The following is a 19,137-nucleotide window of genomic DNA, read 5'->3' on the forward strand; positions in this document are numbered from 1 at the left end:
GAGTGCAGACTGAATTTCCTTTGGGGGTGATGAAAATGTTTTGAAACTAGATAGTCATGATGGTTGCACAACACTGTGATTGTACCGTCACTGAGTTATGTACTTTAAAAAGGCTAATTTTATATTACGTGAATTTCACATCTAAATAAATAAATGGCATCACTCTGTATATATCGTTCAGCAAATTGCTTTTTTCACTCATAACTATAGTTTCAAAATATATCCATGTTCTTACACCTAGCCGTAGATCAGAGGCTGAAAAACCACAGCCTGAGGGCCAAATCCAGCTCACTCCTTTTTTTTTTTTTTTTTAAATGTAATCTCTCCTGACAGAACGTCGATGGATTATTTGTGTCAGACTTTCTAGGCAGGCTTTTGGTTGTTTAAAAATTACAAGAGAATATAAAGGTCAAGTGGCTTACATTTTGCATGGAAAATGCTACCTAATTGCCACTAAAAGTAAGACTTGTCTTATTTTCAGCAGAATCAGAATAATTTAGAATTATTTCAGTAGACTGAGGTTGTCATTTTCTTCTTCATCTGAAGACGCTGGACCCGCAGAAACAAAGGGATGATGCATCCTGGTTGTCTTAAGTTTATCTTTCAAGGGAGCCAGAGGGGATGGTTGATGGGATAAAGTTCAGAATAACAGTCCAGTCACACCTGGGGGTGAGTGAGGAGCTGCCTTTTCTGGATAGGCCAAGTTAGGAGAGGATGTGGACAAAGCGGAGAAGGTAGATGTTGCCTCAGAGACAGTTGAAACCCCATTTTTAGTTTTTTCTGTTGTTCTTTCTTCCTTCCTAATGTTCTAAGATTCCACCTCCTTAAAATTAAAATGTTATGAATTTATTTGTATTTTACAAAAATAATCAGGTGCATTGCTACATTTCTTTATTTTTTCATTAAAGAATATTAACTTATACTGCCTGTAAAACTTTATCAATACAGTCCCTACATACATACATGGATTGAGTTATCACAGGTAAGTAAATTTATGTTTTACTATATTTGCATAATAGTTGTTATTAAACAAATTTTTCAAAATTATATTTCTTCTAACTAAGGAAAGTTGAACCATCTGATGTTGAACCATCCTAGTATTGAAAAATAATAGAACATCTGGCCCTGAAGTTTTTTATTTAAAAAATGTTTAACTAGATAGATATTAGGCTTTTATGTATTATTCAGATTATTTATTTCTTTATGGAAAAGTTTTAGTAGTCCATTTCTTGCAATGCATTTGTTGACTTCATGTATCACATCAAATTTACGGGCATATATTTGTCCATAATATTCTCTTACTTCCCCTTTAGTGTCTAAAGACTAAATCATGATATATAATCTTTTATTCATGACATTGGTAATTTGTCTTTATAAATAATAATATGATTGCCCTAATACCATATATCGTGTGACATACATATTTATGATATTGTGTACTAATCTCTGAGCACCTTGTATGAACCAGTCTCATGTAGGTTGTGAATATTCATTGAAGCTGGAAACGTGATGGCCAGTCTCTGCATCTGCAGTGACCCTGAATTGCATAGGCATCTCCAGAGACCAAGCCTGCAAGGCACGTGAGGCCATCCCATGAGGCTTCCCCCCCACTCCTTCCTACTGAATAGCTTTCCATTTCTACAGGCCCACTGTCAATTAACTGGAATGGAAGTCATGATACATACATATACTAGCATGACTGTCTTGGTTTTTCCTGCTTCGGAATATTTTCACAATATTCTGAGGCTGCAGCTAATCATGTTCAATTGTTTTCTTTAGCTATTTGGAGAAGAAGATGCACCCCAGAGATGGATAGAGCAGTCCATCAGAAAATCTGCACTCTGGAGATCATATCTAAACAGAGACAGACTCTTCCTGGGAAAAGGGATTCCAATGGGATAGAGGAAATACAAGGAGATCCATAGCTTCTTCTCAAGAGTCAAAATTGGCAAAACAATTTACATATTCTTTTTCTTTCACAGCTTCTAGAGAACCAAATCTCCCAGGATTTAGAGGGGCAATAAAATACTTTATTTAATTAGGCTCTATGGGAATTCAGCCCTTGAAGCTGAACACTGAAAATGTGAACTCTTTCTCTAAATCTACATGAGAATACATGACCAGACTCAGGTGCTGAGGAAACACAGATGCATCTTCCAGAGGCCCCATGAGTGGTTCCATCTCCCTGCCCTTGCTGGGGACAGAGATCCTAAGTTCATCTATCACCCAAGAAAGAAACTGGATCACTGAAATCAAGACCCCCCCCTGATAATTTCTGAGTGAGCCATAGCATCCTCACAGGTTTGGGGGAATGTGGTATAGCCTTTTAAATGGTAGTAATTTTAGGGATATCAACAGGATTAACAAGTAAAGAAAAATTTAATAATATATAGTCCTGACAAGTTAGAGTCCCTGATTCTAAAGCAAAATAATGGATGCACTTAAATATCTTTTTCTTCAATCTGTCTTCTCCGGTGTTGACTCTCAATCAGGAGGCCTCCATCCCTGAACGGTATTTCCTTGTTTCACTGTTTCTCCTTTCTCCCCCATTGATGGAAGTATTTGTCGAATTTCATTCCACTATTTGTACTTTTAATTATTCAGCAAATATTTATTCAGTAATTACTACATATTAGATACTAAACCGTGTTCTGGGGTTGAAGGAAAGCATAAGACATTTTTCCTCATCTCAAGGAAGTCGCAATTTGAACAGGGTAAGATATATGGAAATTAATGAATGAAACACTCTGACATGACACTGTAATCCTGGTAGAGTATATGAAAAAGTAGTTAACTCTTCAAACACCACATGATTTCACTCATACGTGGAAGATAAACAAACACATGGACAAAGAGAACATATTAGTGGTTACCAGAGAGGAAGGGGGTTAGGGGAGAGCATAAGGGGTAAAGGGGCACATACATATGGTGACTGACAAATAATAATGTACAACTGAAGTTTCAGAATGTTATAAACTATTATGATGTCAATTTTAAAGAGTAGTCAACTCTTTCTGCTGAGACTAATGAAGGCTGCAGACAAGCTTACAATTGTACTGAGCCTTGAAGGAGGAGTAGAGTTTTTCCATATGGAGAAGGGGGTGAGCATATAACAGAAAAAAAGCCTTCAGAGAAGTAAACGTAGGGATTGATTAAACTGTAAGTTGAACTTAAGAAATTGCAAATAGTTCTCTTTTTTAATGAATCAGAATCTATATTTAACAAGATCCCCAGGAGATTTGCACTCATTAAACTAAAGATTGTGAAGTGTCATGTTCTCCCCACTCCTCTCACACACAGCAGCTACATATTCACTCTTGATCCATTTTAAACTGCAGGTACAGATCCCTTGTTGATGAGCGCATTGCAGGGCCTGCAGGTCCTACAGCAGACCACATTGGGTCTCCCCTCATATGTGAAGAAAGAGGTCTAAATCTCTGAGTCTGGTAATCCAGTAGTTTAGGGGCTGCTCAGCAAGTGTATGCAGCTGATGTTCATCTTAGTCATCCTCCCAGCCTATGTGGCAGGTATAGTTTTCACATTATCTCATTTGTTCCCAGTAAATATTCACATGGCCATTTTACAGAAGCAGAAACTGAGGCTCAGAGAGACCAACAGATCTGCCTGAGGTCCCACAGCCAGTGACCAAGGTACTGGTCTCTCAGATACCTTTCTGGGATCTTGGATACAAGAATCTTTGTAGTGGGCAGAGTAGTGGCCACAAAAGATATATCCAGGTCCTAATCCCTGTACCTGTGAACATGACCTTACTGGAAAAGATCTTTGCAGATGTAACTAAGTTAAAGATATAGAGATGGGATCATCCCGAATTTAGGATATGTGTGTATATATATATATATATATATATATATATATATATATATATATATATATATACACATATATGGCCAGTAACACAAGAAAAGAAGTGCAACATCTTTAGTCATTGGGAAATGTAAGTCAAAACCTCAAGGAGATACAACTTCACACTCACTAGGATGGCTAAAATTAAAAAGGAAACAATTACAAATTTGGTGAGGATGTGGATAAACTGGAACTCATGTACATTGCTGGTGGGAATGTCAAAGCACGTGGCCACTGTGGAAAATGATTTGATGGCTCCTTGAAAAGATAAACGTAGGATTACCCTGTGTCCCATGAATTCTACTTCTAGATGAACGCTCAAGAGAATTGAAACATATGTTCACACAAAAACTTGCACACAAATGCCCATAGAAACATTATTCATAACAGCCAAAATGGGTAGAAAAACCCACATATCCACTAACTGAGAAGTAGGTAAACAAAAAGTAGTATGTTCATGCAATGAATTCTTCAGCCATGAAGAGAAATGAAGTACAGATTCATACTCTCACATGGATAGACCTTGATAACATCATGCTAAATGAAAGGAGCCAGTCACATAAGATTACATTTTTGTATAATTTAATTCATGTGAAATGTCAAGAACAGGCAAATCTATAGAGACAGAAAGCAGATTAGTGATTTCTGGCAGCTGGAAGGAGAGAGCAATGGGGGGTGACTAGTAATAGGTGTGGTTTTACTTTCTGGGTTGATAAAAATATTCTGGAATTAGATATTGGTGATGGTTGCACAACTCCCTGACTATCCACTAAATGGTACACTTTAAAAGGGTGGATTTTATGGTATATGAGTTATATCTTAATAATTTAAAAAGAACATGGAACTGAATACAAAGCACATGGACAATCCTGATAAGATAATGCTTGAATTAACTCATTGTACAACTCGGGGCCAGTTTCTTTTTGAAACCTTACACATTATGCCTTTAATAAAATATTTTGTTACATGCACACACACAGACAAAGAACAAACAAACAAGAGCAGCAAAAAATGCAAATTAAGATCAAATGGAGGTGCACCAACACTTCAATACTTTCTCCCCAACCAGGGAATATCAATGTTTGCACATGATGGGGGCTTTGGCACACTGTTGTGTGTCCTAAGGCAGAAAGACTGCTGGCAGAATATTGAGCTAAAGTCAATATGGGTAAATTGGTAAAAATGCAAAGCCACAGGCCTGTGTGTAGTTTAGTCTTAAGAATCACTGAGAACGGATGCACCCTTGGTCAGACCATGGCCTGTCAGGATTCTGAGCTCTTCATGGCTGTCATGGTCCCGCTGCCAGTCACTTTTCGTGTATCAGTTAATTAAACCCCCTAACAGCCTTGAACTAGATGGAGTTATCTCCATTTAAAGATGGAAACTGAGGTGTGGCGGGACTTGTTCAGTGCCACATAGCTAGTAAGTTGCAGAGGCTGTATTCAAACTCAAGACAGACGCATTTGAAGTCTGCCCTCTTTCTATCCATTTTTGTTGAGAACACGTCTGTCTCCTGAGGTTTCCGAATGTTTGCTCCAATACTGCCCCTTGGGGTCCCATGGAACCCACCTCCTTCACCCTCCAACTCAGCTGACATTGTGAAGCCAGTATTGACCTTTTGGAAGGAGACATGTTTAGGCCCTTCAAGCTCCTGTGTTGAAGATTTTTGGAGCGCCCCACCCTTGGAATCATTCTGGTCTGCTGATATCTAATTAGGTACCAATATAACCAGTCACCACTCCACATACTTCCAAGTGCTTCTGCCCTGGAAGATGTAGACACCACCTTCTCCAGCTCTCCTTGGAACTCAACAGCAAGACATTGGTTTCCTACGGCTTCCATGACAGAATCCTGCAAACTGGGTGGCTTAAAACAATAGAAATTTATTCTCTCACTGTTATGGATGCCAGAAGTCTGAAATTAAGGTGGCAACAGGCTTATTTTCTTCTGGAGGCTCTGGGCATGGACCTGTTCTAAGCCAATCTCCTAGATTTTGGGGCTGTTGGCCACCCTCGGCATTCCTTGATTTGTAGATGCATACTCCACTCTCTCTCTCCAGCTTCACATACATAACCTTTTCCTCTTCTTTTCTCTCTCTCAAATCCCCTTCTGCCTTTCTCTCATAAGGACACTTATCATTGGCTAAGTATACACATATATATCTTCTTTGGAGAAATATGTATTGAAATCCTTTGCCCATTTTTAAACTGAGTGATTTGTCTTCAAGTTATTGAGTTCTAAGTGTTCTTTATATATTCTGGATAAAAATCCCTTATCAGATTTTAATTTTTTTCTCCCACTCTGTAAGTTGTCTTTTCACTTTCTTGATAATGTCCTTTGAAGCAGAAAACTTGTCAAATTTGATGATGTCTAATATATCTATTTTTTATTTAGTTGATTGTGTCTTAGGTGTCATATCTGATAAACTATTGGATGACCCAAGATCACAAAGATTTACACCTGGGTTTTCTTCAAGGAGTTTTCACTCTTACACTTGTGTCTTTAATCTATTTTGGTTAATTTTTGCGTATGTGGTGAGGAAGTAGTTCAACTTCATTTTTTTTTACAACTGACTATCCATTGTCCTAGCAACATTTATTAAAGACTATTCTATATTCTTTGTCCACCGAATCGCTTGGTACACTTGCTAAGAATTTTTGCATGGGGGGCTGCCCCCTTGGCTTAGAAGTTAAGTGCGCATGCTCCGCTACTGGCAGCCCGGGTTCAGATCCCAAGCGCGCACAGATGCACCGCTTGTCTGGGCATGCTGAGGCAGCGTCCCACATATAGCAACTGGAAGGATGTGCAGCTACGACATACAACTATCTACTGGGGCTTTGGGGAGAAAAAGGGAAAAGAAAGAGGAGGAGGATTGGCAATAGATGTTAGCTCAGGGCCGGTCTTCCTCAGCAAAAAGAAGAGGATTGGCATGATGTTAGCTCAGGGCTGATCTTCCTCACGAAAAAAAAATAAACGTTTTTAATGTATTTCCAAAGAAACATTCATCTGTAGTTTTCTTTTCTTGTGATGTTGTTGTCTGGTTTTGGTATCACGGTAAAACTGGCTTCATATAAGGCTCTCTACTCTGGGTATTATTTAGTTTCCATATATTTGTGAATTGTCCCACTTTCTTGGTATTATTGATTTCTACTTTCATTCTATTGTTGTAAGAAAAAATACTTGGAATGATTTCAATCATCTTAACTTTAAAACTCATTTTTGTCCTAACGTGATCTATGTGATCCATGTGCAATGAAAAGAATGTCTATTTTGCTACTGTTGGATGGAATATTCTGAATATGTCTATTAGGTCCATTTGGTCTATAGTGTTGTTCAAGTCAGCTGTTTCTTTATTGACTTGCTGTCTGGAAATTCTATTCATTATTGTATGTGGGTTATTGAAGTTCCCTAATATTATTATATTGCAGTGAATATCTGCCTTCAGATCTGTCAATATTTGCTTCATATATTTAGGTACTCTGATATTATGTGCATATATATTTATAATTATTATATCTTCCTGTAGAATTGACCCATTTATCATTATATAATGACCCTCTTTGTCTCAAGAGACAGTTTTAGACTTAAAGTCTATTTTGTCTGATATAAATATAACCACTCCGGCTTTCTTTTAGTTACCATTTGCATATCTTTTTCCATCTCTTCACTTTCAACCTATATGTATTTAAATTTAAAGCCACTAGATCATTTTTTGTATCCATTCAGGCAGTTTATGCCTTTTGATTGATGAGATTAATCCATTTACATTTAAGGTAATTATTGACAAGTGAGGACTTACTATTACCATTTTGTTAATTGTTTTCTGTCTACTGGCAGTTGGTTTTCTCCCCCATCCTCACTTTCTGTCTTCCTTTGTTATTTGATGGTTTTCTGTAGTGATTGGCTTTGATTATTTTTATCTATTTTGTATCTATTATAGGTTTTTTCTTTGTGGTTAGCTCAAGGCTTGCATAAAATATCTTGTAGTTATAAACTTTTAAGTTGATATCAATATTGATCACATACAAAAACACAACTCTTATCCCCCATGCACACATTTTGTGTTCTTGTAAACTGAGTTTGCTTCTTTTTATATTGTATATCCATTAATAAATTTTTATCTTTTAAGTTTTACATTAGGGTCAAAGGCAATTTATGCACCACCATTACAGTGTTACGTGAATCTATATTTGTCTATGTGTTTGCTTTTACCAGTGAGATTTATGCTTTTATATAGTTTCACATTGCTGTTTAGCATGATTTTGTTTCAATTTGGAGAACTCTCCTAAAGATTTCTTGTAAGACAGTTCTAGTGGTGACAAACTACCTCAGTTTTTGTTTGTCAGGAAAAGAATTTATCTCAACTTTATTTTTAAAGGATAATTTTCTTTTAGTATTGTATTCTTAGTTGGAAGCTTTTTTTTGTTTAGTACATTGAATGTATCATACCACTCTCTCCTGATCTTCCAGGCTCCTGCTGATACATCTGCTGATTATCTTATGGGCATTCCCTTGTATGTGACTGGTAACTTTTCTTTACTACTTTAAAAATTCTCTATTTGTCCTTGATTTTTGACAATTTTATTATAATGTGTATCAGTGTAGTATTCTTTGAGTTGATCCTCATGGGGTTTTTTGAGTTTCATGAATCTGTATATTCATTTCAGCCATCATTCTTTGAATAAGCTTTCTGGCCCTTTCCTTCTCTCTTCTTCTGTGACTCCCATATGAATATATCACTTCACTTGATGCTATCCCAATAATCCCATAGGCTTTCTTTATTATTTTTCATTGTTTTTTCTTTTTTCTCCTATCACTGGATAATTTCAAATGACCTATCTTTGAGTTCACAGACACTTTCTTCTACTTGATTGAGTCTGTTCCTGAAGTTTTCTATTGCATTTTTTCACTTCATTCATTGTTTTCTTCAGCACCAGGATTTCTATTTGTTTTTTTTTTTTCTGATTTCTAAGTCTTTGTTGATCTTCTTGTTTTGTTTATGAATTATTTTCCTAATGTCATTGACATCTATCTGTGTTCTCCTGTAGTTCACTGAGCCTCTTTAAAACAATTATTTTGAATTCTTTGTCAGGAAATTAACAGATCTCCATTTCTTTGGGTCCTGTTACTAAAAATTGTTGTTTTCCTTTAGTGGTGTCATGTTTCCTTGATTTTTTATGTTTCTTGTACCTTTTTGTTGATGGCTGCACATTTGAGGGAGCTGTCACCTCTTTCAGACTTTGTGGACTAGCCTCAGTGAGGAAAGACCTTCACCCACAGGTGGGTATGAAAGTGGCATCTAGGTTGAGTGTGGCAGCTTCTGCTCCAGGATTACATTGAATAGCAGTGGTGAGAACGAGCATCCTTCTCTTGTTGCTGATCTTAGAAGGAAATCTTTCAATTTTTCACCATTGAGTATGATATCTATGGGCTTGCCATATGTGGCTTTTATCATGTTGAAATATATTCCTTATATACCTAATTTCTTTCTAATTTCTGAAAGAGTGTTTACTTTTGTCAAGTGCTTCTTCTGCATCAGATGAGATGATCATGTGGTTTTCATCCTTCATTGGTTAACATAGGGTATCACATTTATTGATATATGTGTGTTAAACCATTCTTACAGCCCAGGGATAAATCCTACTTGATCATTGTGTATGACCTTGTTCTTGTGCTGTTGAATTCTATTTGCTAATATTTGTTGAAGATTTTTGCTTCTGTGTTATCAGGGATATTTGCCTACAATATTCTTTTATTAGGGTGTGATTAGTCTGGCTTTGGTATCAGGGTGATGCTGGCTAAATAAAATGAGTTTGGAAGTGTTCCTTCCTCTTCAATTTTTGGAAATGTTTGAGAAAGATCTGAATTAATTCTTTTTTAAATGCTTGGTAGAATTCACTTGTGAAGCCTTGGTTTTTCTTTGTTGGGAGATTTTTTTTTTATTATTGATTCAGTCTTTTTGCTCCTTACTTGTCTGTTCAGATTTCCTATTACTTCATGATACATTCTTGGTAGGTTGTGTTTCTAGGAATTTACCCTTATCTTCTAAATTATCTAATTTGTTGGTATATAATTGTTCATAGTGGTTTCATGATCCTTTGTATTTCTGTAGTATCAATTATAATGTCTTCGATTTCATTTATACTTTTATTAATTTGAAGCATTTTTTATTTTTCTTAGTCTAGCTAAGGTTTTGTCAATTTTGTTTTCCTTTTCTCTAACCTCCATAACTAGTATCATCTCACCTGAAAATGTTTATCACCACATGATACATCAGTCATTGATTTATGAATACTCTCTCTCCCACCCCCAACAAATATGCTTAAATATAACTTCCTTCAGGGCAAGGATTTTTTTTCTGATGGTTCAGACATGGATTTCCACTACCATTAATAATGCTTGGTACATAGTAAATGCTTAAAAATATTTGTTGATAAAATAATAGGAGAAAAATGGAGCATTTGATATCCTTTCTATAATCACAAAAAAGCAGTAGATCTATAGATAAAATATGGGAATTAGTAATTAGTTAAGTGTAAAATACAAACAACAGCATTTCTGTTACGTTGCTGATAACTGCTTTTTCACTAAATAATTGTTGTCTTTTTCCCCTTTTATGGCAGTCACACCAGCCACATGGAACCAGGAAACCAAACACAGCTTTCAGAATTTATCCTCCTTGGATTTTCAGAGGAGGCAGAGCTGCAGCCTCTCCTCTCTGGGCTGTTCCTATCAATGTACCTGATCACTGTGTTTGGGACTCTCCTCATTATCTTGGCCATCATATCAGACTCCCATCTTCAGACCCCCATGTACTTCTTCCTTACCAACTTGTCCTCAATAGACATCTGTGTCACCTCCACTACTGTCCCAAAGATGCTAGTGAACATCCAGACTCAAAGCAAAATCATCACTTATGTGGGTTGCATCTCCCAGATTTATTTTTTTTCTTGCTTTTTGGAGAGTTGGACAACTTCCTCCTGACTGTAGTGGCCTGTGACCGGTTTGTGGCCTTCTGTCACCTCCTCCATTACACAGCCACCATGAACCCTCGGCTCTGTCTCCTCCTGCTTCTGGCATCCTGGACCATGACTGTCCTGCATTCTTTGTTGCAAAGCTTAATGGTGTTATGACAGTCCTTCTGTCCAGACTTGAAAATCCCCCACATTTTCTGTGAACTTAATCAGCTGGTCCAACTTGCCTGTTTTGATACTTTCCTCAATCATATAGTGATATATTTTGCAACTGGACTTATAGGTGTTATTCCAGTCACTGGGATCCTTTTCTCTTACTTTAAGATTGTATCTTCAATTTTGAAAATTTCATCGGCTGAAGGCAAGTATAAAGCATTTTCTACTTGTGGGTCTCACCTCTCAGTTGTCTCCCTGTTCTATGGGACAAGGTTTGGGGTTATCTCAGTTCTGCTGCTGCCCCAAACTCCAGGGCCAGTGCAGTAGCCTCGGTGACATACACTGTGGTCACACCCATGCTGAATCCCTTTATCTACAGCCTTAGAAACAAAGACTTGAAACAGACCTTGAAAAAACTCTTCAGATGAGAAACATCCTCTATGTGACAGGAATGTTTGTCTCAGATTTGGAGAATTCTCATAAATCACAGGGCTCAAAACTCTGGGAGGCCCTAATTGTGGTTCTTTTATTAGCTCAGGAAAAGATAAGCTGCAATGAACTTTATTCCTGGAGGTAATATATCATTGATTTTAATTCTCTTACATTTTAAGCAATTTCTGCTTCAGAATTTTCTTTGAAAACATTTTTCCCTCTCTGACTGCGTTACTTAAGTTTTAGTGCAGAAAACACTTAACCAATAAATGCCCTTTGCTTAAATCTGTTTGATTTGTGTTTTCTGTCTCCTGCTGCCTAGAGCATTCCCAATGGAAGATCTCACCTACCATTAGCCTTCCAGTGCAGGGCAATTGAACTCCCACCCAGTCTACTGATAATGCTTTGCTAAAGACATGAACACCTGTGCATTATCAAAGTCAGTGATCACATCTCATTCTTTCTTATACTTTATCTCCTTGTGGCATTTACAAATTTGCTCTCATTACTTAAAACTGTTCACTTTTGGCTTAAAATTGGATTCCATGAAAATATAGTCTTTAGTTCTCTATTTCTTTGGCCACTTCTCCTTAGCCACCTCCTCCACCTCCACCACTCTCTCTGTCCTATTATCCCAAGATCTTTTCTTTGTTCCTCTTATAGTATCACTCTGTGCACTGCCAACCTGTTATTCACATCCACCACTTCCCCCATAGCCTATATTCTAATACATCTTCATTTATATCATTGTCTCAATCTCTCTTCCCCCTTATGTAGATAGCTAGTTAACCCCTTCAAATAAATATGCTGTATATACCTCAAAGACACTATTTCCATTATTCCATATGCTTATTATCTTTCCCTTATGTCAATAAAAATTATTATAGAGAAAAGATGGTGTGTTTAATTTAGGTAATTTGAGGAAAGTTTAATAGAGGAACTAGTTTTGAGATTTTGAGCATGGTGTATGGAAAGTACCAGAGATCATGCAGTATTTGGCTTTTAGTAACAGTGGTGACCCTTATCAGCTACAGACCTGAAGACATAAGTGAAAGGAGTGGTTACTGATACAGAGGAAGAAGGACTTGTGTGATGAGGCCTTCTTGATGGGAGCCAACTGTGAGACTGAGTCAGTCCTGATCCTCATGGTTCATGGCATGGTTTGGATCTCAAGATCCAGCTTAATTGACTCTTATCCAGAAATATTGTTCCTCCCTCTCATACTATTATAGCACGACATATTATTCTTTCTTTGTAAAGAAGGTTCACAAGATTTTATTATTTGGATGATAGTTTTATATAAATTCAGTTCTTCCTCTTTGCACTGAATTTTCACCAAGTAATTTTCTGACATAAATTTTGTTTCTCAAGCTGACTTTATGATTGGTAAGAGAAATTCCTGAGAGTGTCTCTCTCTCTCGCACAGACACACACACACACACACACGCGCGCGCACAAGATGTTACATAAATTGTACAACTTACATAACAACCAAAGTCATGATTGGTTCATGATGTTCATTTGCCTCCCGCTGGACTAAAACTTGTGAAGGTAATGACTGTATTCTGTGTCCATGTTATCCCGACAAATATGTGGAAGCCCAGAAAGAACATGTGCACCAGAAAATAAGCCTCCCTCCTGATGCTCTTAACTGCAGGACCTCTTCTCTGCTCTGGTGCCCACCATCATAATCAGAACAGAAGCCTTGGTAACATTTAGGGATGGCTGTGTGTGGAGTTGGTTCTGATCAGAGATGTTTCCTTGTCCCTGAGTCAAAGCTCTGAAATCTCAGCAGACTTTGTCCAAATGAGTACTTTAGTTTAGTGATGGAACTGCTTGCAGAGCTAGAGGGGCCACCCTCAAGATATGCCCTGCTCTCTGGATTCTACCACCAAGGAAAGAAGAGCTCCTAGGAAGACAGAGCCCAGAAGAATGGGAGGCCCATACCAGGCTCCTAAGTTGTCCCTAATGGTCAATTGACAAAGAAGTACTCTATTTTTCTTCCTGATCTTTATAACACTAAATTTCAGACAATAATGATAGTAAAGCAATTTCTTTAATGACACATCATGAGAACTCAATCCCTTCAGTCACTGAAATTGTAGGTATTTCCCCTAGACCCATTCAAAGGTGGCTTGAAGGAAACAAAATGACATCCACCAGAGACTTCATGTATGACTCTGTCTTCCTTGTGGCAGAGCTTCCATCTTCATCACTTATCTAAGAAGAAGCACAATGAGTGTAAGCAGAAATGCCATGAGCAAGAGCATCCAAATAATTGGTTTGGGAACAAAGTGTGGCAGGAGATAGAGCATGTTTTAGGCACTTTATTAACTCCAGGGGCACAGACAGAAACGCTTGAACTCTCCTTACACCATTGATAGAAATAATCACATGACAGTTCAAGAATACAAAATTCTGGAGGGAGATTAAGGATCCTCTGCAGCCTGCACTTGCTCAAGTCTAGTTGTGATGCTTGGTTCTTGGAGTCTTCAAGGTGAATTTGTGCTTCATCTCTGTTTTTTTTTTTTTATCAGTTTTAACAAGTATGTCTACTATATTTGTTTTATTGAGGGCCTTCATTGTTTTCTTCTTTTCTATTTTGATGATTTTTTTCTCATCGCTTTCATCTTAATTATGTCTTTTCTTTGGATTTACTCTTTTTTCTACTAGCTCTTCATTGAATGCTTATTTCAATTGTTCTGTTCTTTGAATATATAAATTTAAGATATATTATCTCTATCATTACAGTTAAATCAAACAAGTGATTAAATGTAACAGGTTCCCTATAATTCTATTCGAAATATTTTTAAAACTTTTCATTGCAATTTTCTATTTGACCCATGAGTTACTTAGGAGTTTTGTTGATCAGTTTTTTTCCTAAATATATGAAGTTTTTTGCCATCTTTTAAATGTTAACTTCTTATTTTATTTTATTGTGACAAGCCTATAAGTTCCTTGGTATATGTGTGAACCTACTTTGTATTTGTCAAAAATTTGTAAGTGCTTCATACACATACAAAAGTAATTTGTGTCTTCTAGTTGGTGGATTTGGCTCTACATATCTGTGTGAATAAGGTCAATTTTGTTAAGTGTGTTGTTCAAATATTTATATATTTTCTAACTTTTTTACTGCTTAAACTCTCACTTTCTGATAAATTTTTTTAAAAGTTTCTCATGAAAGTATGTATTTGTCACTTTTGCCTTGTGATTCTGTTACTTTATGGTCTATTTATTTTGAGGCTGTGTCATGCCAATGCCCTTTAGGCAAAGAACGTGAGGAAGACACCTGTGGTTTGACAAATTGGGTTTCTTCCTTGTTGCAGTGACAGAGAGTGCATGCCATGGGAAACCTTAGGGTGGCTCAGTGAGAGGGTGTTAGAAAGAACTTATTATAAGATTGGGCTTTTGTTGGGAATTTGGGAGAAGCTCCAGATTGGATGCTGCCAGAAAGCAGAGAAAATTCTGATTTGGTATCCTAATAAATCTTATCTAAGAGAAGGAAGATTAGAGTGAGTCTAAAGCTCTATTTGGTAAGAAAGCAGCAGTCACTCATGTTAACTAGTAAAGGGCGATGTTTGGCCCTTTTTGACACTTGACCAAATGTTTCTGCTTTGTCTGTGCTGACACATGATTACAGAGTGGTGTTACTTTTGTCTTGATCCATCATGGTCAGAGTGACCTTGTCTAATACTGATGTTCTGTGAAATCATTTATATTCAACAGAAGAACATCAAGGCCTACTTGTTAGCACCAAACTAGTTCCTAGATGTAAGAGATTTCTTTTCTCCTTTTCAGCTGTTAGGTGCCTACAGATTCATGATTCTTATTTCTACTTGACAGTTTGTTCCTTTTATCTTTAGTGTCCTGCTGTATCCATTGCATTTCAACTTAAATTTTATATTATCAGATATTAATATAGCTCCCTAACTTTCTTTTATTTAATATTCCTCTGGTATATTTTCCTCTCCTTTCATTTTCAAACTTTTGTCTCATTTTCTTTTCTTTCTATTTATAGTTTTAAAAAGAGATTTTTCAAAAAATTCATTCTGAGAGTTGATGCTTTGAGTATGCATATTGTGTTTAATTTTTGTGATTACTAATATAACTACCATCTTGTTTTATCTGTTTACCATGTTTTTTACGTTTTCTTCTTTTCTGTTTGGTTTTATTTTATTTATTTATTTATTTATTTATTTGTGAGGAAGACCAGCCCTGAGCTAACATCCATGCTAATCCTCCTCTTTTTGCTGAGGAAGACTGGCTCTGAGCTAACATCTATTGCCAATCCTCCTCCATTTTTTTCCCCAAAGCCCCAGTAGATAGTTGTATGTCATAGTTGCACATCCTTCTAGTTGCTGTATATGGGACACCACCTCAGCATGGCCGGAGAAGCGGTGCGTTGGTGCGCGCCCGGAATCCGAAGCCGGGCCACCAGTAGCGGAGCGCGTGCACTTAACCGCTAAGCCAGGGGGCCGGCCCTGTGTTTGGTTTTAAATATATGGAATCTACTTCTACTCTCTTAATGGTTGACTTTAAAATCAACACTTGCACTTAAGTGCATTTCTTTGCAACACAGCTCTGAAATTATTCAACACCTGCATTTACCTTCCAAACAAGATCTCCCTCCAATCTCTCTCTTCCAATTTTTCATTCTATTGTTATCTAGTACATTGGTCAAGCTTTGATTTTAAACACTAAAATAGTTGTTTCTTACCATTATGGCTTAAAAATAAGTGTCACAACAAGCCCCAGACTAGGAGAAAATATTTGCAAAAGACATGTCTAATAAAGGACTATTGTCCAAAATATAGAAAGAACTCTTAAAGCTCAACAATAAGAAAACAAAAACTCAATTTCAAAATGGACAAAGCGGCCTAGTGGTGTAGTGGTTAAGTTTGTGCGTTCTGCTTCGGTGGCCTGGAGTTTGCCAGTTTGGATCCTGGGCACAGACCTAGTCACCACTCATCAAGCCATGCTGAGGCGGAGTCCCATGTAGAAGAGCTACAACTCTACAACTATGATACACTATGTACTTGGGCTTTGGGGAGAAAAAAGGGAAAAAGGAATATTGGCAACAGATGTTAGGACAGGGCCAATCTTCCTCAAAAAGAAAATGGGAAAAGGATCTGAACAGATACCACATAAAGAATATACACAGATGGCAAATAAGTATATGAAAAGACTTTCAATATTATATGTCATTAGGGAATTGCAAATTAAAACAATGAGATTCCACTACAAACCTATTAGAATGGCAAAAACCCAAAACACTGACAACACCCAATGCTGGTGAAGACGTGGAGCAACAACACCTCTGATTCGTTGTTGGTGGGAATGCAAACTATTGCAGCCACTTTGGAGGACAGTTTGGTAGTTTCTGTAAATGTACTCATACCATATGTCCCAGCAATCATGCTCCATTATAATTACCCAAATAACTTGAAAACTTAAATCCACCCAAAAACCTGCACACACATATTTATAACAGCTTTATTCATAACTGCCAACACTTGAAAGCAGCCAAGATGTCCTTGGTAGATGAATGGATAAATAAACTGTAGTATATCAAGACAATGGGATATTACTTAATACTAAAAAGAAATAAGCTACTAGGAAATGAAAATAAATGGAGAAACCTTAAATGCTTATTCCTAAGAGAAAGAAGCCAAACTGAAGAGGCCACATACTCTATTATTCCAACCATGTGACATTCTGGAAAAGGGAAAACTATGAAAACAGTGGAAAATAAGTAGTTGCCAGTGGTTAAAGGAAGGGGGGTGGATGAATAAGCAGAACATGAAGGATTTTTAAGACAGTGAAACGATTCCATATCATGCAATATTGTTGGACACATGTCATTATACATTTGTCAAAGCACATAGAATGTACAATATCAAGAGTGAATGTTGATGTATACTATTGCAAAGCAATCTTGAAAAGGAAAAACAAAGTTGGAGGTCTCATATTTACTAATTTCAAAACATATTACAAAGTTACAATAATAAAAACAGCATGGTATTGGCATAAAGACAGATATATAGAACAAAGGAACAGAATAGAAAGCTCATAAATAAACCCACAGATATATGGTCAAATGATCTTCAACAAGAGTGCCAAAACCACTCAATTTGGAAGGAACAGTCTGTTCAACCAATGGTTTGGGGAAAACAGGATATCTACAGGTGAAGGAACCCTTACCTTACACCATACACAAAAATTAACTCCAAAGTGATCACTGACCTAAACATAAGAACTAAAACTCATAGAATAAAACACACATAAAAATCTTTGTGACATTATTCATTGTAATGATTTCTTGGATATGACACCAAAAGCACAAGCAACAAAAGAAAAAAAACAGATAAGTTGGACTACATCAAACTTAAAAACTTCTGTGTATCAAAGGACACAATCAACAGAGTGAAAAAAGCAACCTATGAATTGGGAGAAAATATTTGCAAATCATATATCTGGTAAGGAGTTAATATCCAGAATATAAAAAGAACTCTAACGACTTAACAACAAAAAAGAATAATAACCTAATTCAAAATGGACAGACGACTTGAATAGACAGTCTTCCAAAAACAATATACAAATGACCAACAAACATGTGAAAAGATGCTCAATATCATTAAATATCAGATAAATGCAAATCAAAACTGCAGGGAGATATCACCTCATACATCCTTGGCGAGGATGTAGAGAAATTGGAACTCTTGTGCACTGTTGCTGGGAATGTAAAAGGATACAGCCACTATGAAAAAAAGTATGACAATTCCTCAAAATATTAAAAATAGAATTACCATATGATCCAGCAATCCCAATTCTGGATATACATCCAAAAGAATTGAATGCAGGATTTTGAAGAGATTTCTGCATGCCCATTTTCACAGTAACATTATTCACCATAGTCAAAAGGTGGAAGCAACCCAAGTGTCCGTAAGTGGATGAATGGATAAGGAAAATGAGATATAAAAATACAATGAAGTATTATTTAGCCTTAAAAAGGAAGGAAATTCTGTCACATGCTGAAACACGGATGAAATAAGCCAGTTACAAAAAGATAAATGCTGCATGATCTCACATACATGATATCTGAAGTAGTCAAATTCATAGAAACAGAAAGTAGAATGGTGGTTACCAGGGAATGGGGAGAGAGGGTAAAGGGAAGTTGTCGCTTACTGGGTATAGAGTTTCAGTTTTGCAAGATGGAAAATTTCTGAAGATCCATTGCACAACAATGTAAGTATAAATAACACTACTAAACTGTACATTTAAGTGTTAAGATAGTAAGAAAAAATTCTCAAATTGTATATTTTAAATATGTGCAGTTTATTGAATGTCAATTATACCTCAGTAAAGCTGTTTTTAAAAAAAGATATAACCACCAAAGGAAATGTTACTAAATTGGGGTTTATTAAGATGAAGAATTTCTTCTATTCATCAAAAGACACCATTGAGAGAGTGAGAATGAGAAGATAGTTTCAATATCAATATCCTACAAAAGACTCCAGAATATACAAAAAAAAAAAACCCTCCCATAAAGGCAAAAGAAATACAACCAAAGGGAGAGCTTTAAGTTCACATAGTAGGACATGCAAATCATCAATATGTGTGTGAAAAGATGTGCAACATCATTAGTCACCAGAAAAATGCAAATCAAAACCACAAAAAGCCCTAAATGCAGTGTAGTTTCTGGGTTTTGATT

At 36.6% G+C, this 19,137-nt stretch overlaps 1 pseudogene; it reads left to right on the top strand.

The window, feature by feature from the left end:
* Positions 1-10,500: 10,500 nt before the first annotated feature.
* LOC131394172 (olfactory receptor 7A5-like) lies at positions 10,501-11,422 on the top strand (annotated as a pseudogene).
* The last annotated feature ends 7,715 nt before the right edge of the window (positions 11,423-19,137 follow it).

This window comes from Diceros bicornis, chromosome 30 (assembly GCF_020826845.1).
Source record: "Diceros bicornis minor isolate mBicDic1 chromosome 30, mDicBic1.mat.cur, whole genome shotgun sequence".
Lineage (NCBI taxonomy): Eukaryota > Metazoa > Chordata > Mammalia > Perissodactyla > Rhinocerotidae > Diceros > Diceros bicornis.